Source organism: Apaloderma vittatum, unplaced genomic scaffold (genome assembly GCF_000703405.1).
Source record: "Apaloderma vittatum isolate BGI_N311 unplaced genomic scaffold, ASM70340v1 scaffold4782, whole genome shotgun sequence".
Classification (NCBI taxonomy): Eukaryota; Metazoa; Chordata; class Aves; order Trogoniformes; family Trogonidae; genus Apaloderma; species Apaloderma vittatum.
This window is the reverse complement of record NW_009701739.1, coordinates 27,129-39,473: the sequence shown is the minus strand read 5'-3', so window position 1 is coordinate 39,473 and position 12,345 is coordinate 27,129.

Genomic DNA, 12,345 nt, shown 5'->3' with positions numbered 1-12,345 from the left:
GGTTACAGTCTGTGCAACAGCAAGAAGATATCTCTGCTTTTTCTCTTTCTTCCCTGACTGGTTCCTGGAAGTTTGTGAGAATAAGTCTTACTCGTGTTTGATTCTAGTTTTCAGGGAAAAAAACAACAACAAACAACTAAGAAATCCTCCAAAATAATCAACTGAAATGTGCTTGCAGGAGACAGCATCACACACTTGTGTGATACGTATCTGGAGTGTGACTGGAATATGCATTATAGGACACAAACCCAAGGGCAGAGAGGCCCAGTCTGGAAAGGAAAGGAATGACACGCATCCGGCATCATACAATTCAGGAACGTCCGCCACAGTGGGCTCTGTACCATGGCCACTTTGCATCTTTGCCATTATTCTTCACTATAAACCTGTTTTCAGTAAAATTCGAGGCTGCTTCTTATTGAGTGGCATTTCAGGATCTTGGGATCCTTCAACGCCTGCCCTTGAGGGTAAAAGCTATTTTTACATTTGTTCAAAAGACAACTGCAAGTGTAAAGGTATCATGTTTGCTCACACACTGCTTTCACATATGCATGTAGCACGACAAACACTAGCATTCTTTTGGCAACTGAAGACTGTAAGCCTGATACTTGTAGAAAATTCTCATGGCTGTATCATTTAGAATATATGAAGGAAAACAGGACAGGAAAGCTAATAACAGTTAACATACATACATATATAGAAGAAAGCATCATTCTACTATATAAACGACTATAGGTCACTATAAAGGGTTCTGTATTTTGGATTTACAAATCTAAATCTAGAAATATTAGTTCCAGGATCAGCATAGGGAAAACTGGAAATTGTTCTCCAATAGCACTAACTCAAATTTGGCTTAAAACTTTGCTTAGAATATTTAACTAATTTGTGTTTCAGTTTCTCCTTCCCCTTCAGAAGTCTCCAGTCTCTTAGTATCTATGAATGAAAAATTATTACTCGATCCACTAAATATATATATATTAAGGGAAGTATTCGGAATTTGTTCATCTGACTTTGGAGCAAAACAGTTACAGATTTAATGGGCTTGATGTTTCCCTTGCTTTCTTAGACTTTACAATCAAAACTCCACTACCATGAGCACATTCGCTATGCCAGCAAGGCTGAAATAACATTCATTCTGTTACAAAGGCTCCTGTGGTATAATGGCTGGTACATACACATTGATACCTTTGTTAATTTTGTCTCTCAAAGCCAGCTGTTGGGTTACTTAGGTGGACCTGGAACCTAGTTCTAGTCACCAAATGCCTCTGCATTGCTTTGGTCCCCTGCCAGAAACCAAGCATATGGGCAAGCAAATGAATTATGAGTGAGTTAACTAGGGGTTAGCCCAGTTTAGCAACCTGGAATTTGCTTCACTTCCTTGACCGATGGTCAGTAATTGTCAGCTCACAGGAGCTGCCTGTTTTATTGCACACATTTTCTTTGATACAGTGAAAATTCATTTCCAAGCTCCATGAAAAGTTCTTCCCCATCCCGTACTTTATTGGCTAAGTCCTGTTGATTCAGCTTTGGGTACTGTTTAATTATTGCTTACCAGTGTCTGCATTATTTCAGCTGACTGGGAAGCTGATACCAAACTTGGAGTTAGCTTCTTTCATGAACAAGTGAGCAGAAGAGCTCAGCTGAAGCCCATTGGGTTACTCAGCTCTTTGGATCATAGGAATTCCTGTGACAGGACTCTTAAGTTACTCTAAACTGACAGCCATCATGGGCCTGATCCTAACTCAGGGATTGCAAAACAGTTTAGCCCAAGCAATTCTGGACAGAGGACTTAGAGAACAAGCTGACCACTCTTCACATATCTGTGAGTCCGTTTCACAACGGTGTAACCACGTCACCATGTAACATGGTATTGGAGCCTACATTTTCAAACTCTGACTCACATCTGCCTTGGAGCTCTGAAGTGGCAATCTGTCTATCTAAAAGCTATCTACAAACATTTCAGAACTTTCCTCTTCCACCTGCCTAAAAACGTATAGAGAGGCTTAGTAAAAACATAAATCTCCTTGAAAATAAGAACTGCTGACAGACAGAACAGCATTCTCATCACAAAAGAAGTCAAGTACCGATTTGCTCACGGCTTCTTAGGCAAGGCAGCCAGGCTACAGAGATTGCACCTCTCCAGGCCAATGTTTCAACTTCCTGCCAGAATTCAGTATTGACCAAAAACAACTTACAAAAAAATTCCACTGCACTCAAGACTTGTTGCAATCTTCGCTAATGAACTTTAAAACTATTTTAATACTTTCTCGTTTTGCTAACTCAAAGGTTACAATTTTTAGTACAGTCATTTTGGTGGCAAGGTTTTTTTTGGCTACGTTTATGTCTTTATAACCTTTCAAGATACCTTGGGGAAATAAACAAAAGTCAACTCTCTTCTCCACTAGAATCTTTCAAATACATGTCAAAAAGAAATAAAAAAACCATACAAATACTCTAAAGTCACGAACAAGACAAGCAGGCATAATTTCTCTACAACTTGCACAAATGGTGATTTTGCTAGTGCACTATTAGTAATAATGACCATGCTTCAATCAGTAGCACCTTACTAGAAAGAAAGTCAATACTGTATAGTATATTTTTTTTACACTTAGAAGAATATATTTATAATATGTACTCCTTTCAAGCATGCATATAGCATTTAAAAAGCCCCTGGTGGATTTTTAGTGCTAGGAACTACTGTTGCCATGTTTGCATTCATCTTAACAATTTCCAAGTTGTTTCATATGGGACTATGGTTATAAAAAGAGATTGGAAACCATCAAAATGAAATCAAGTCTTGGAAGAAGTTAGTTAAAGAAGTTACAGAGAATCACTTGTAGCTCTAAGATCCACAAAAAGCTTGTATTGCTTTTTACGCTTCTCTGATTTCCTCTTGACATAAATTGTGAGAAGAAAAGTCATGTTTATTGATGTTAGCAGCTGGATGATTGTTCAGTTTTGCTGCTATTGTACAATGGATAAATTCATCAGAGAGCTTTAACTTTTATTTCTATGACTCTTTCTTGGTGTTTAGTTTTGAGGTTTGGGTTTTTTTCTGAGGTGAAGGAAGTTGCTTGTTTTTCATCACTAGCAATAAAATCTAATTTGTAGTGCTGGTAGTATACCCTCTGGGTTTTTTTCTGAGGTGAAGGAAGTTGCTTGTTTTTCATCACTAGCAATAAAATCTAATTTGTAGTGCTGGTAGTATACCCTCTGTCTGTATAGTGCAGCGAGATGTCCCCAGAGGTATTTCGCTTGGCTTAAGAAACCCAAAGGGATGTAAAATGCCACATTATAATTTGCTGAGTGGATCAGAACAGTAGCTGTGCTCTTGCAGTATTGGCATTTTATGCATGTCCTAGACAAGGTCAGAAGCTCATTACAGCAATCAAATTTGAGCAAATAATCAATCTTGTCTATATCAGCTGCATTTTCCCTTAATTTTTCCGTTAGCCCTCCCTCCTCTCAAGCAAAAAATGTTTTACGCAACTATTTGATGTTAACGTTATTATTTCCCCATGTCTTACTCCTGCCCTCTATATCTACATATTTAAAATGCAAAGTAGTTTGCAACCAAACTCTGTCAACTTCTGAAAATAATCTGCCATGACATCAGATGAGATATTATTTTTCAACAGAGATTAACTAGATTGGATATGCCCAACCATTCAGATACACAGACTTTCCCTTCATTTTACAGGGAAAAAAAGCTATTAACTTGTATTTTGAACAAATTGCTGCATTTTGGATGACTAGGGAAAGTGTAAATTTATGTATTTATTTGATTATATAAGTTTGCCATGTGTCACAGTATTGTGCACTTTATACATAAAAAGAAGTGACAGAGTAAAAGAGAGATCGGAAAGAAAAAAAGAGGTAAATGGGAGAGTGAAAGAAAAACAGTGAAAGAGTGAATGAAAGAGTGAAAGAGAATGAGAAAGAGTGAAAAGAGGAAGAGAGGGAGAAAGAAAGTGAAGAAAGATGAGAGAGAAAGGAGGGAGAGAGAGAAAAAAGAAAGGAGACTCGAGTGCTCACAATGCAACCTGTCATCTCTGTGCAGTCGATGTATCTGTGTCTCCTCTTAAGACACTGACTGAACTAATGAAGAATCTTTCTCTAAGAATGGAGACCACATATAACATACACAAACGTCGCATTACATATGAATAACATTAGAGAGATGTTTAAACAACTGCTTGCCACTTTAGCAATTTGCTTTCTTTCTTAACCTTAACTGTTCAAGAATACTGATTTAAAATAAACTGCAACCATACCTTTCATGGAATAAGAAATCCTCTGGAAGTTTTTCAGTCCATTTCTAAACAGCAGTGAAAGCAGTTAAATGCATAGCTAGCTGGGATCCAGTTCTGTGAATCTTGATCTTTAAAAGAAATAAGAAAGCTAAGCAAGACGCAACCTTTCAGCTGGAGAAGCATTTGCAACGCTCTTTGAATAACTCCACAACTTTTGCAAACTGAAAAACAGTTCCGTTCAGCATCATCCCAGCAGCTGGCTTCCACGTGACGTCAGTGCATGGAGGATGGTTTTAAAGCCATCTCTTCCAACCCCCAGCTCTGTAACTTTATATCTCCTCATATTTCGTGTAAACAACTCCAAGTCCAGGACATTTTTAGGTTTTATAGTGCAGTCCAGACTTTAAAGCTTGCCAAAGCAGCCAGTGTTAATATTACAGCTATGACAGTAGGCAATTTTGAGTTTCCTTTATAAGTGTCCATGTTGTAAAGGAAGATTCTTTGCTGCCATCCAGACCTAGTATTCAGGATTATATTTTTTAGTATGATCATTTTGAGATTTACAAACTGCTTTGTAAAGGGAGTTTGTTTAAAGCAGCAGTTTTGTTGGTTAAGAGCTATCTTAACTAAAAGCAAACCACTCCTCCTCAAAATCTTCTTCTGTATTCTAAATATGTTATAATTTATCAAGTCTAGAATTACTGCATACGGTGTAATCCCACTGTCTTGCATTCTGGGAATGGTGATAATGGTTTCTTTGGGATATAACCAAATACTCCTGCTACTTTATAACAGTTCAGGATCAAATTCTCCGGTCTGTTAAGATACTTTGTGTCTCAGCAAACCAAAGAGCTTGAAATTGGATGGAATCTCCCTTGCTCAGGGAAACTCATCCCTGGCACAAGGTAAACAAGGGAGGTCCAGGACAACCTCAGCCTGGATCTAAAGTACTGGGAGTGCCCACAGCAAGTGTCAGCATGGCAGGGGGGAAGGTAGCTTATGTGATAAAAACGACCCAGCAAGTGAAAGCCCATGGCACACCCTGAAGCCAGAGTACAGAAATTTAGCTGCTCCCCCTGCTGAGCCACAGGCACAAGGAGCTCAGCTCACTCCTTGCATCTCTGGCCACTTGCCTCTGGCCAACTCTCCTCTTGCGCTGTGTGTTAAATTGCTTTCATTTGGCACACTGTGAGAGACCCCCAGTCAGAAACTTCACACACGTACCACTGCCCTGCCAGCTACTTGTGCTTGGGTGTGTCCGTGGGCAGGGACTGAGACCATCCATAGTCAGAAAACTCATATTTTGGGAATATTTTTCTCCACATGAACCTGACAAGGGCCACAAAGTAGGTGACATACACAGCATAAAACTCTGGACAAATTCTGCTGTCAGATGGGTGTCTTTGAATGAACTAAGGAGGAGTGACATATAGTTCTGTGGGCAGAGCAGCTGACGACAAGAGAATCAGTGAGATGAAGGAAACAATATGAGGATTCACACATCTTTTCTTAGTCAGCACTCTCCTCTGTAGAACAATAAAGTTTCATCTGGGATAAAATCCATGTGCAGCATAAAGATTTTAGCTCTGGGTGCATTTTATAGCAAATACCAAAGCAGGTTTCAGAGAAAACACATTTTTTCTCCTTATATGGTCTAGCTGTAAGTATTAGTGAATGCATTTTACTGGGGTGCTTATTCTGAGCCCATGTAACATAAATAATGGGACTTTGGCTATTTGTGAAAATTTCAAATTGATCTAAAAACTGAACAAAGATACCCAAGTATTCACAATTGAAAGTTCCTGGAAAAAAACCTCACCCTCTAAATTCTGAGGATGTAAAAATTCCTTGTTCATAAAGGAACTGTGTTACTTTCTTCTGAGAGGTTACTTCCCAACATGCCAGCTGAAGCCCGAGCAGAACTGAGCCCACAGCTGGAGGCTGAGTGCCACAGAGCTGCCTCCTCCCCAAAGCCAGTGCAGCTGCACCAATGCAAATGAAGACAGACTCTGACAACGTGGCTTTTCACTCATGCATCAGCATAGGCTATTATTCCTGTATCTTTAATATTGCCTCTTGTCTTTGTTATGTGGACTGTTTGAAGTAAAACACAGTAAAATTAAAGAAAACAACTGACTAAATCCCAGGGTTCAGTTTTAACTCAGTCAAAATCCTACATTTCTGTCAGTGTAAGGAGTTAGAAATGTGTGAGACTGAGGGGTTCACTAGGCAGCAAAAGCTGGAACCCCGTCATAGGTCAAAGGGCCATGTCAAACTCATCCAAATATGGGAAAGGAATGGAGAAGTTGGGACAAAGAAAACATGAAGCGAGCTCCAAAACCCTGGGCTCATTGCTCCAGACACCCTTAAGTGTAACACTACTGACTTTTGCTTTTGAGGAAACTAAGTGTGTTGGATTTGCCTGGCCAGATTTCAGTGGTGGGGGGCTGTAGGGGCAGCTTCTGCAAAAAGCTGCTAGAAATTTCCCCTAAGTCTGATAGAGCCAATGCCAGCCGGCTCCAAAGACGGACCTGCCACTGGCCAAGTCTGAGCCTGTCAGTAGTGATAGGATAGGAGTGCTTCTGTGAAAACATATTTAAGAAATGGGGAAAAAAGAACTGCACCACACAACAACTGGCAGAGAGACAGAGGAGTGAGATATGCGAAGACACGAAGGTCAGTGAAGAAGTAGGGGGAGGATGTGCTCCAGGTACTGGAGCTAAGAGTCCCCCCGGTCATGGTGAAGATCCTGGAGAGGCAGGCTGTCCCTCTGCAGCTCATGGAGGTGATGAGGGTGTAGATGCCCACCTGTGGCCTATGGAGGACCCCATGCTGGAGCAGGTGGATGCCTGAAGGTGGCTGTGACCCCGTGGGAAGCCTGCACTGGAGCAGGTTACTGCCAGAGCCTGTAGCCTGTGGAGAGAGAGAAGCCTGCACTGGAGCAGGCTGGCTGGCAGGACTTTTGTGATGCCACAGGGGCACACTGGAGCAGTTTCCCCCCGAAGGACTGCACCCCATGGAGAGGACTCACGTTGGGGCAGAACTGTCTCTCATGAGAGGACTCACATTGGAGAATGTGTGTGAAGACCATCACTTGTGAGAGGGACCCCATAACAGCCCAGGGGAAGAGTGAGGAATCCTCCCCTGGAGGAAGAAGAAGCAGTGGAGACATCGAATGAACTGACCACAACCCCCATTCTATGTCCCTCTGAGCCACACGGAGGGAGAAGGTGGATAAATTGGGATAGATATTAAGCCCAGGAAGAAGGGTGGGGTGGAGGGAAGGTGTTATTTTTAAGACCTGCTTTTATTTCTCATTACTCATCTCTGATTTTGATTGTTAAATTAATTTAATTAATTTCCCCAAAATCGAGTCTGTTTTGCCTGGGACAGTAGCTGCAGGATCTCTCTGTCCTTATCTCAAACCATGGGCCCTTCATTATATCTTCTCCCCCTGTCTGGCTGAGAAGGGGGAAGTGATAGAGCAGATGTGGTGGGTACCTGGCCACCAGCCAGGGTCAAACAACTACACTGGCTTACCCAAGAGAGACTGTCCCTCCCCTAACAGCAGCAAGCAAAGCCACAAATGTGGTTTTCTGGCCTCTGGCACGTGCAAAGTAAGCAGGAAGGCTATTGTAGGCTTATTACATCCAACACATCGCTTCCACAGGCAAAGTCCATACCTAGTACCAGGCCTGCTTGTGTTAGAGTCAGCACCTCAACAAAAAAGATGCAAGGGCATTTTATACAAGTCCTCTGTGAAATTTCTCTTCATCACGCAAGACCAAAGACACAGAATCACAGAATCACAGAATGTTAGGGGTTGGGAGGGACCTCTGAAGATCATCAACAGGACCATGAGTTTCAGAATGGGCTGTAATCAGATTATATATTCATGGTAGTATGTATTCTGGTTAATGATCTGTGCTCAAGATAATTTTTGGGAATCTTCAGTTCTCCTGTACTGGCATGGTTATGGCACACCCATTTTGCTATGTCCACATATATTTTGTAGGAAGAAGGCAAAATAGGACTGCTGCCACTGTAATCAATCCAACCACAGCACCAGTTTCCTGAATGATGTACACCTTGATAACCCTGAAAAATACACCTCAGGAGTCAATATATAAATCGGGAAATTGGCAGAAGGGAATACAAATTCTGTCCTCTCTTACTATTGTGCACTGCAATAGTAGAGGAGAAATAGAGTCAACAAAGTGTTATGTCATGTCACTTCTCCAAGGTTACATTGGAAATCGGTGGCAGATACTTTAGATGTTTACTTTAAATAGAGACGCTGTATTTTTCCCCATAGGCAACCGTATGTGTAATGGCAAAAGTTGGGTTTGAATATCACTTCCCCTGGCATTAAATCAGAGACAGAAATGTAAGCCAATGGGAATTACGTCCCTGACACCGATGCCTTTAGAAGTCTCCTACTCACCTATCAAATTCTGGGGTGATTAAGGGGAAGGGCATGTAATATCCTAAAGCTCTGTTTGTTTGCGTAAACAACTCCCAAAGTTCATCTACAGTTTATCTCTTTTTATAACACATTTAGACAGCCATGTTTTTTGGCAATTTTCAATTTTCCAACTGCCAGGCATATTTCTGCACTATAACACCTGCTCTCTTCCAGTTTTGACTCTGAAGCACTGGTGACATGTGTCAGCATACACTTGTTCTGTCTCTAACTGGAGCTTCAGGCATGGATATTTTTGGTTGAAAAAAAGCATCCCTGATCCTGGAGAAGATGATCATTCTGGTATCATGAGAATTTTTCACTAGCAGTAAAGAAAGTACGTGTAAAGGTATTCTGTCAGGACATTTGGAGATGACTTTAAATAGGAAACAAATTGAATCAAATTTATATGGTTGCGTTAAAGGAAAAATATGCATCTATTTTCTATATTTATTTGAGCTACTGATTTACACCAGCATAAAAGTGCCAGAATTGGATCCAGAGGTGCAAGGTCTCATCTTTCTGAAAGAACAGGGAATAAATGCCCTGGGAATACAGGAAACAAAAGTTTAGTCTTTCAGAGGAAATGTAAACTTAAGGAAATCTTGGGATTCAAATTCAACAACAGTTTTTCCAGAATATTAATATTTCACCAAAGTATTCTAAAAGACGAACTGTGAATCTGCTGTTGGTTTAATGAGATTTGAACTGATAGACAACCTGGGGGTGTTCAAAAAACGTGCACACATGGCATTTTGGGACATGGTTTAGTTGTCATGGTGATGTTGAGTTGATGATGTGACAGTTGGACTTGATGATCTTAGAAGTCTTTTCCAGTCTTAATGATTCTATACCCAGCTTGTTGCCACATAAAAACAAAATCTTATATTCTTATTATTATTGGTCTTAAGAATTAGATGCTATGGCATACAGAATCTTGAGAATCAATGGTGTTGTCTGGCTCTGCCCTGCCTGACTCCCACACACTCCTGCTAGGGGATGTGGACATGTTCAGCTGCATTTACTCACTCACCAGTGAGGCAGACTTTACCCACTAGGCCAGTAACTGAGTGGGGAGAATCTGCTTCCTCTCTTGGCAAGTATAATTATTGCATTTCCTTGTCACACTGAGTTATTTAATTTAGCAAGAAACAGAACACTTATTTCTTTGGCTAGATTCTGTTGATTGATAGATGTCCATACTGATTTTAATAACTTTCTCAGTGGCTTTTAAAATGGTGAAAAATGGAGGGCGGTGAACTTCTCTGCAATATCCAGTGCGAAACAGATAAGCAGCTCAAACCACTCCCTTCAGGCCGGATGCAGAAGGACATGAAAAACATATTTCTCATTGAGATTTCTCTGTAATGAGGTTTGCAGGGGTCCTCATGGTTCCCCTTGTTCATCACAGATTCAAAAACTGCAGGGAGCTTCTAAAATGATTTTGTACACTTTGGTATACTTTCATTTCAGATTTTCAATGCCTGTGCATTGGCTCCCTAAATGTCCCAACAGGTCTCAGCTTTGATTTGCTTTGTTGATGCCTAACAGAATTAGGATGAGGAAAGCTCCAGCCATATGCAAGTCAAACCACTGTGAGAAATCAATGGAGTTATAATTACCAGACCTGTGCAGAGGTTATTGCCACCTTTTGTCTCAAGAGGTTCAGCCTCACCTTTTCTAATTTCTGAGAAAGCAGCAAATCTTTCCCAATTACTTCCAAGATGTATTCAATGTATGAATTCAGTGTATTAAACTTCCCTAATACTTTACAGTAGTACTGTTACTCAGTGTAAATCAAACACTATCTACTCCTCTTTATTACAGACAAGGCTGAGAAAGGTATGAGCAAGTGCGGGTTAAAATCTGAACAGATCACATCTAAGTATGTTTTTTTCTTTTTTACAGGGTTGAGTCAATAACATTTAAGAAAACCCAGAGGATCTTTTCTTCCCCTAAGGGAGACACAAAAACAGAAGAAACTCAAGAAGTCAGTCTCATGCTAAGATTTGAAATGACAAGTTTAAGCCTCAAATTCTTATACTTTTAATGTCCAAATTGCAAATCCATCAGGGAAAAAAAAATATTTCTCAATCTGTTGCTGAAAAAATTCTTACAGCAGTTTCTGAGAGAAAAGAAGAAAAGGGTCTTTTCCTAGTGATTTGAGAACAGTCGTTACAGTTACAGAAATTCACTGTGACAGGGTGATATGCTTGACTGTATCTTATCATTTGCTTTAGACATATCTTGCTAACTACAAAATAAATAATGACGACAACATCCTCTAGTAGGAACAAGTATTTGGATTAAATCAAGGTTAAGTAATTTAACTAATCAAGGTTACTACATCTGCAGTGTGTTGAGGGAAAGCTGGACAAACAAAAGCTTCATTTAATACTGAATATCATGAGCTTACTATTTTTTTCATGCTCATAAAATAAATTTTATTGCCCAATCTCTGATTCCCTTTTAGGGTTTTCCCTCAGAGCGGTGTCCCCCTGCTAGTTCAGATAGCAGAGCACAGCCTAGGCACAGAGATGAACTGTTCTCACTGGGGAATGGGTTAAGTGAACAGAGTGCTAACATGATAAATTTCCTTAACACACTTACTTGTAAATGGTTACCTTTGGAGAACTGACATTTGTGGCACTCAATGGTTTCAACATAGGCTGTATAAAACAGAAAACTGTGCTCCACTGGGCATTTCAGATGAGGTTTTCATAGTGGGAGATCTACTGTTTGTAGGAACTGCCTATGTTCAGTGTGATACCATGAGTCGCCTGCACTCTCAGCACAGCCTCTCATGGACAAGACAGGAATATTCATAGAATCATAGAATGGCCTAGGCTGGAAGGGACCTTAGAGATCATCTAGTCCAACCTCCCTGTCATGGGCAGGGATGCTTCTCAACTAGATCAGGCTGCTCAAGGCTCCGTCAAGGCTCCGTCCAACTTGGCCTTGAACACCTCAAGGGAGGAGGCAGTCACAACATCTCTGGGCAATTTATTCCAAAGTCTTGCCACCCTCGTACTGAAGAATTTCTTCCCAAGGTCTAGTCTAAATCTATTCTCCTTCAACTTAAACCCATTTCCCCTTGTCCTATTGCTGGACACTCTTGTAAAAAAATCCTTCCCCAGCTGTCCTGTAGGTTCCCTTCAGGTATTGGAAGGCAGTTATTAGGTCCCCCCGAAGTCTTCTCTTTTCAAGACTGAACAATCCCAGCTCCCGCAGCCTGTCCTCGTAGCAGAGGTGCTCCAGCCCCTGGATCATCCTTGTGGCTCTCCTCTGAACACACTCCAACAGATCCACGTCCCTCTTATGTTGGGGACACCAGAACTGGACGCAGTATTCAAGGTGGGGTCTCACAAGAGCAGAGTATAGGGGGAGAATCACCTCTCTTGACCTGCTGACCACGCTTCTGTTGATACATTTCAGGACACGGTTGGCCTTCTGGGCTGCAGAAGTGCACTGCCAGCTCATGTTGAGCTTCTCATCTATCAACACCCCTAAATTCTTCTCTTCAGGGCTACTCTCAACCCACTCTGTGCCCAGTTTGTATTTGTGCCTGGGATTAGCCCGGCCCAGGTGAAGAACCTTGCATTTCGACGTGTTGAAGCTCAAGCAGTTTGCACT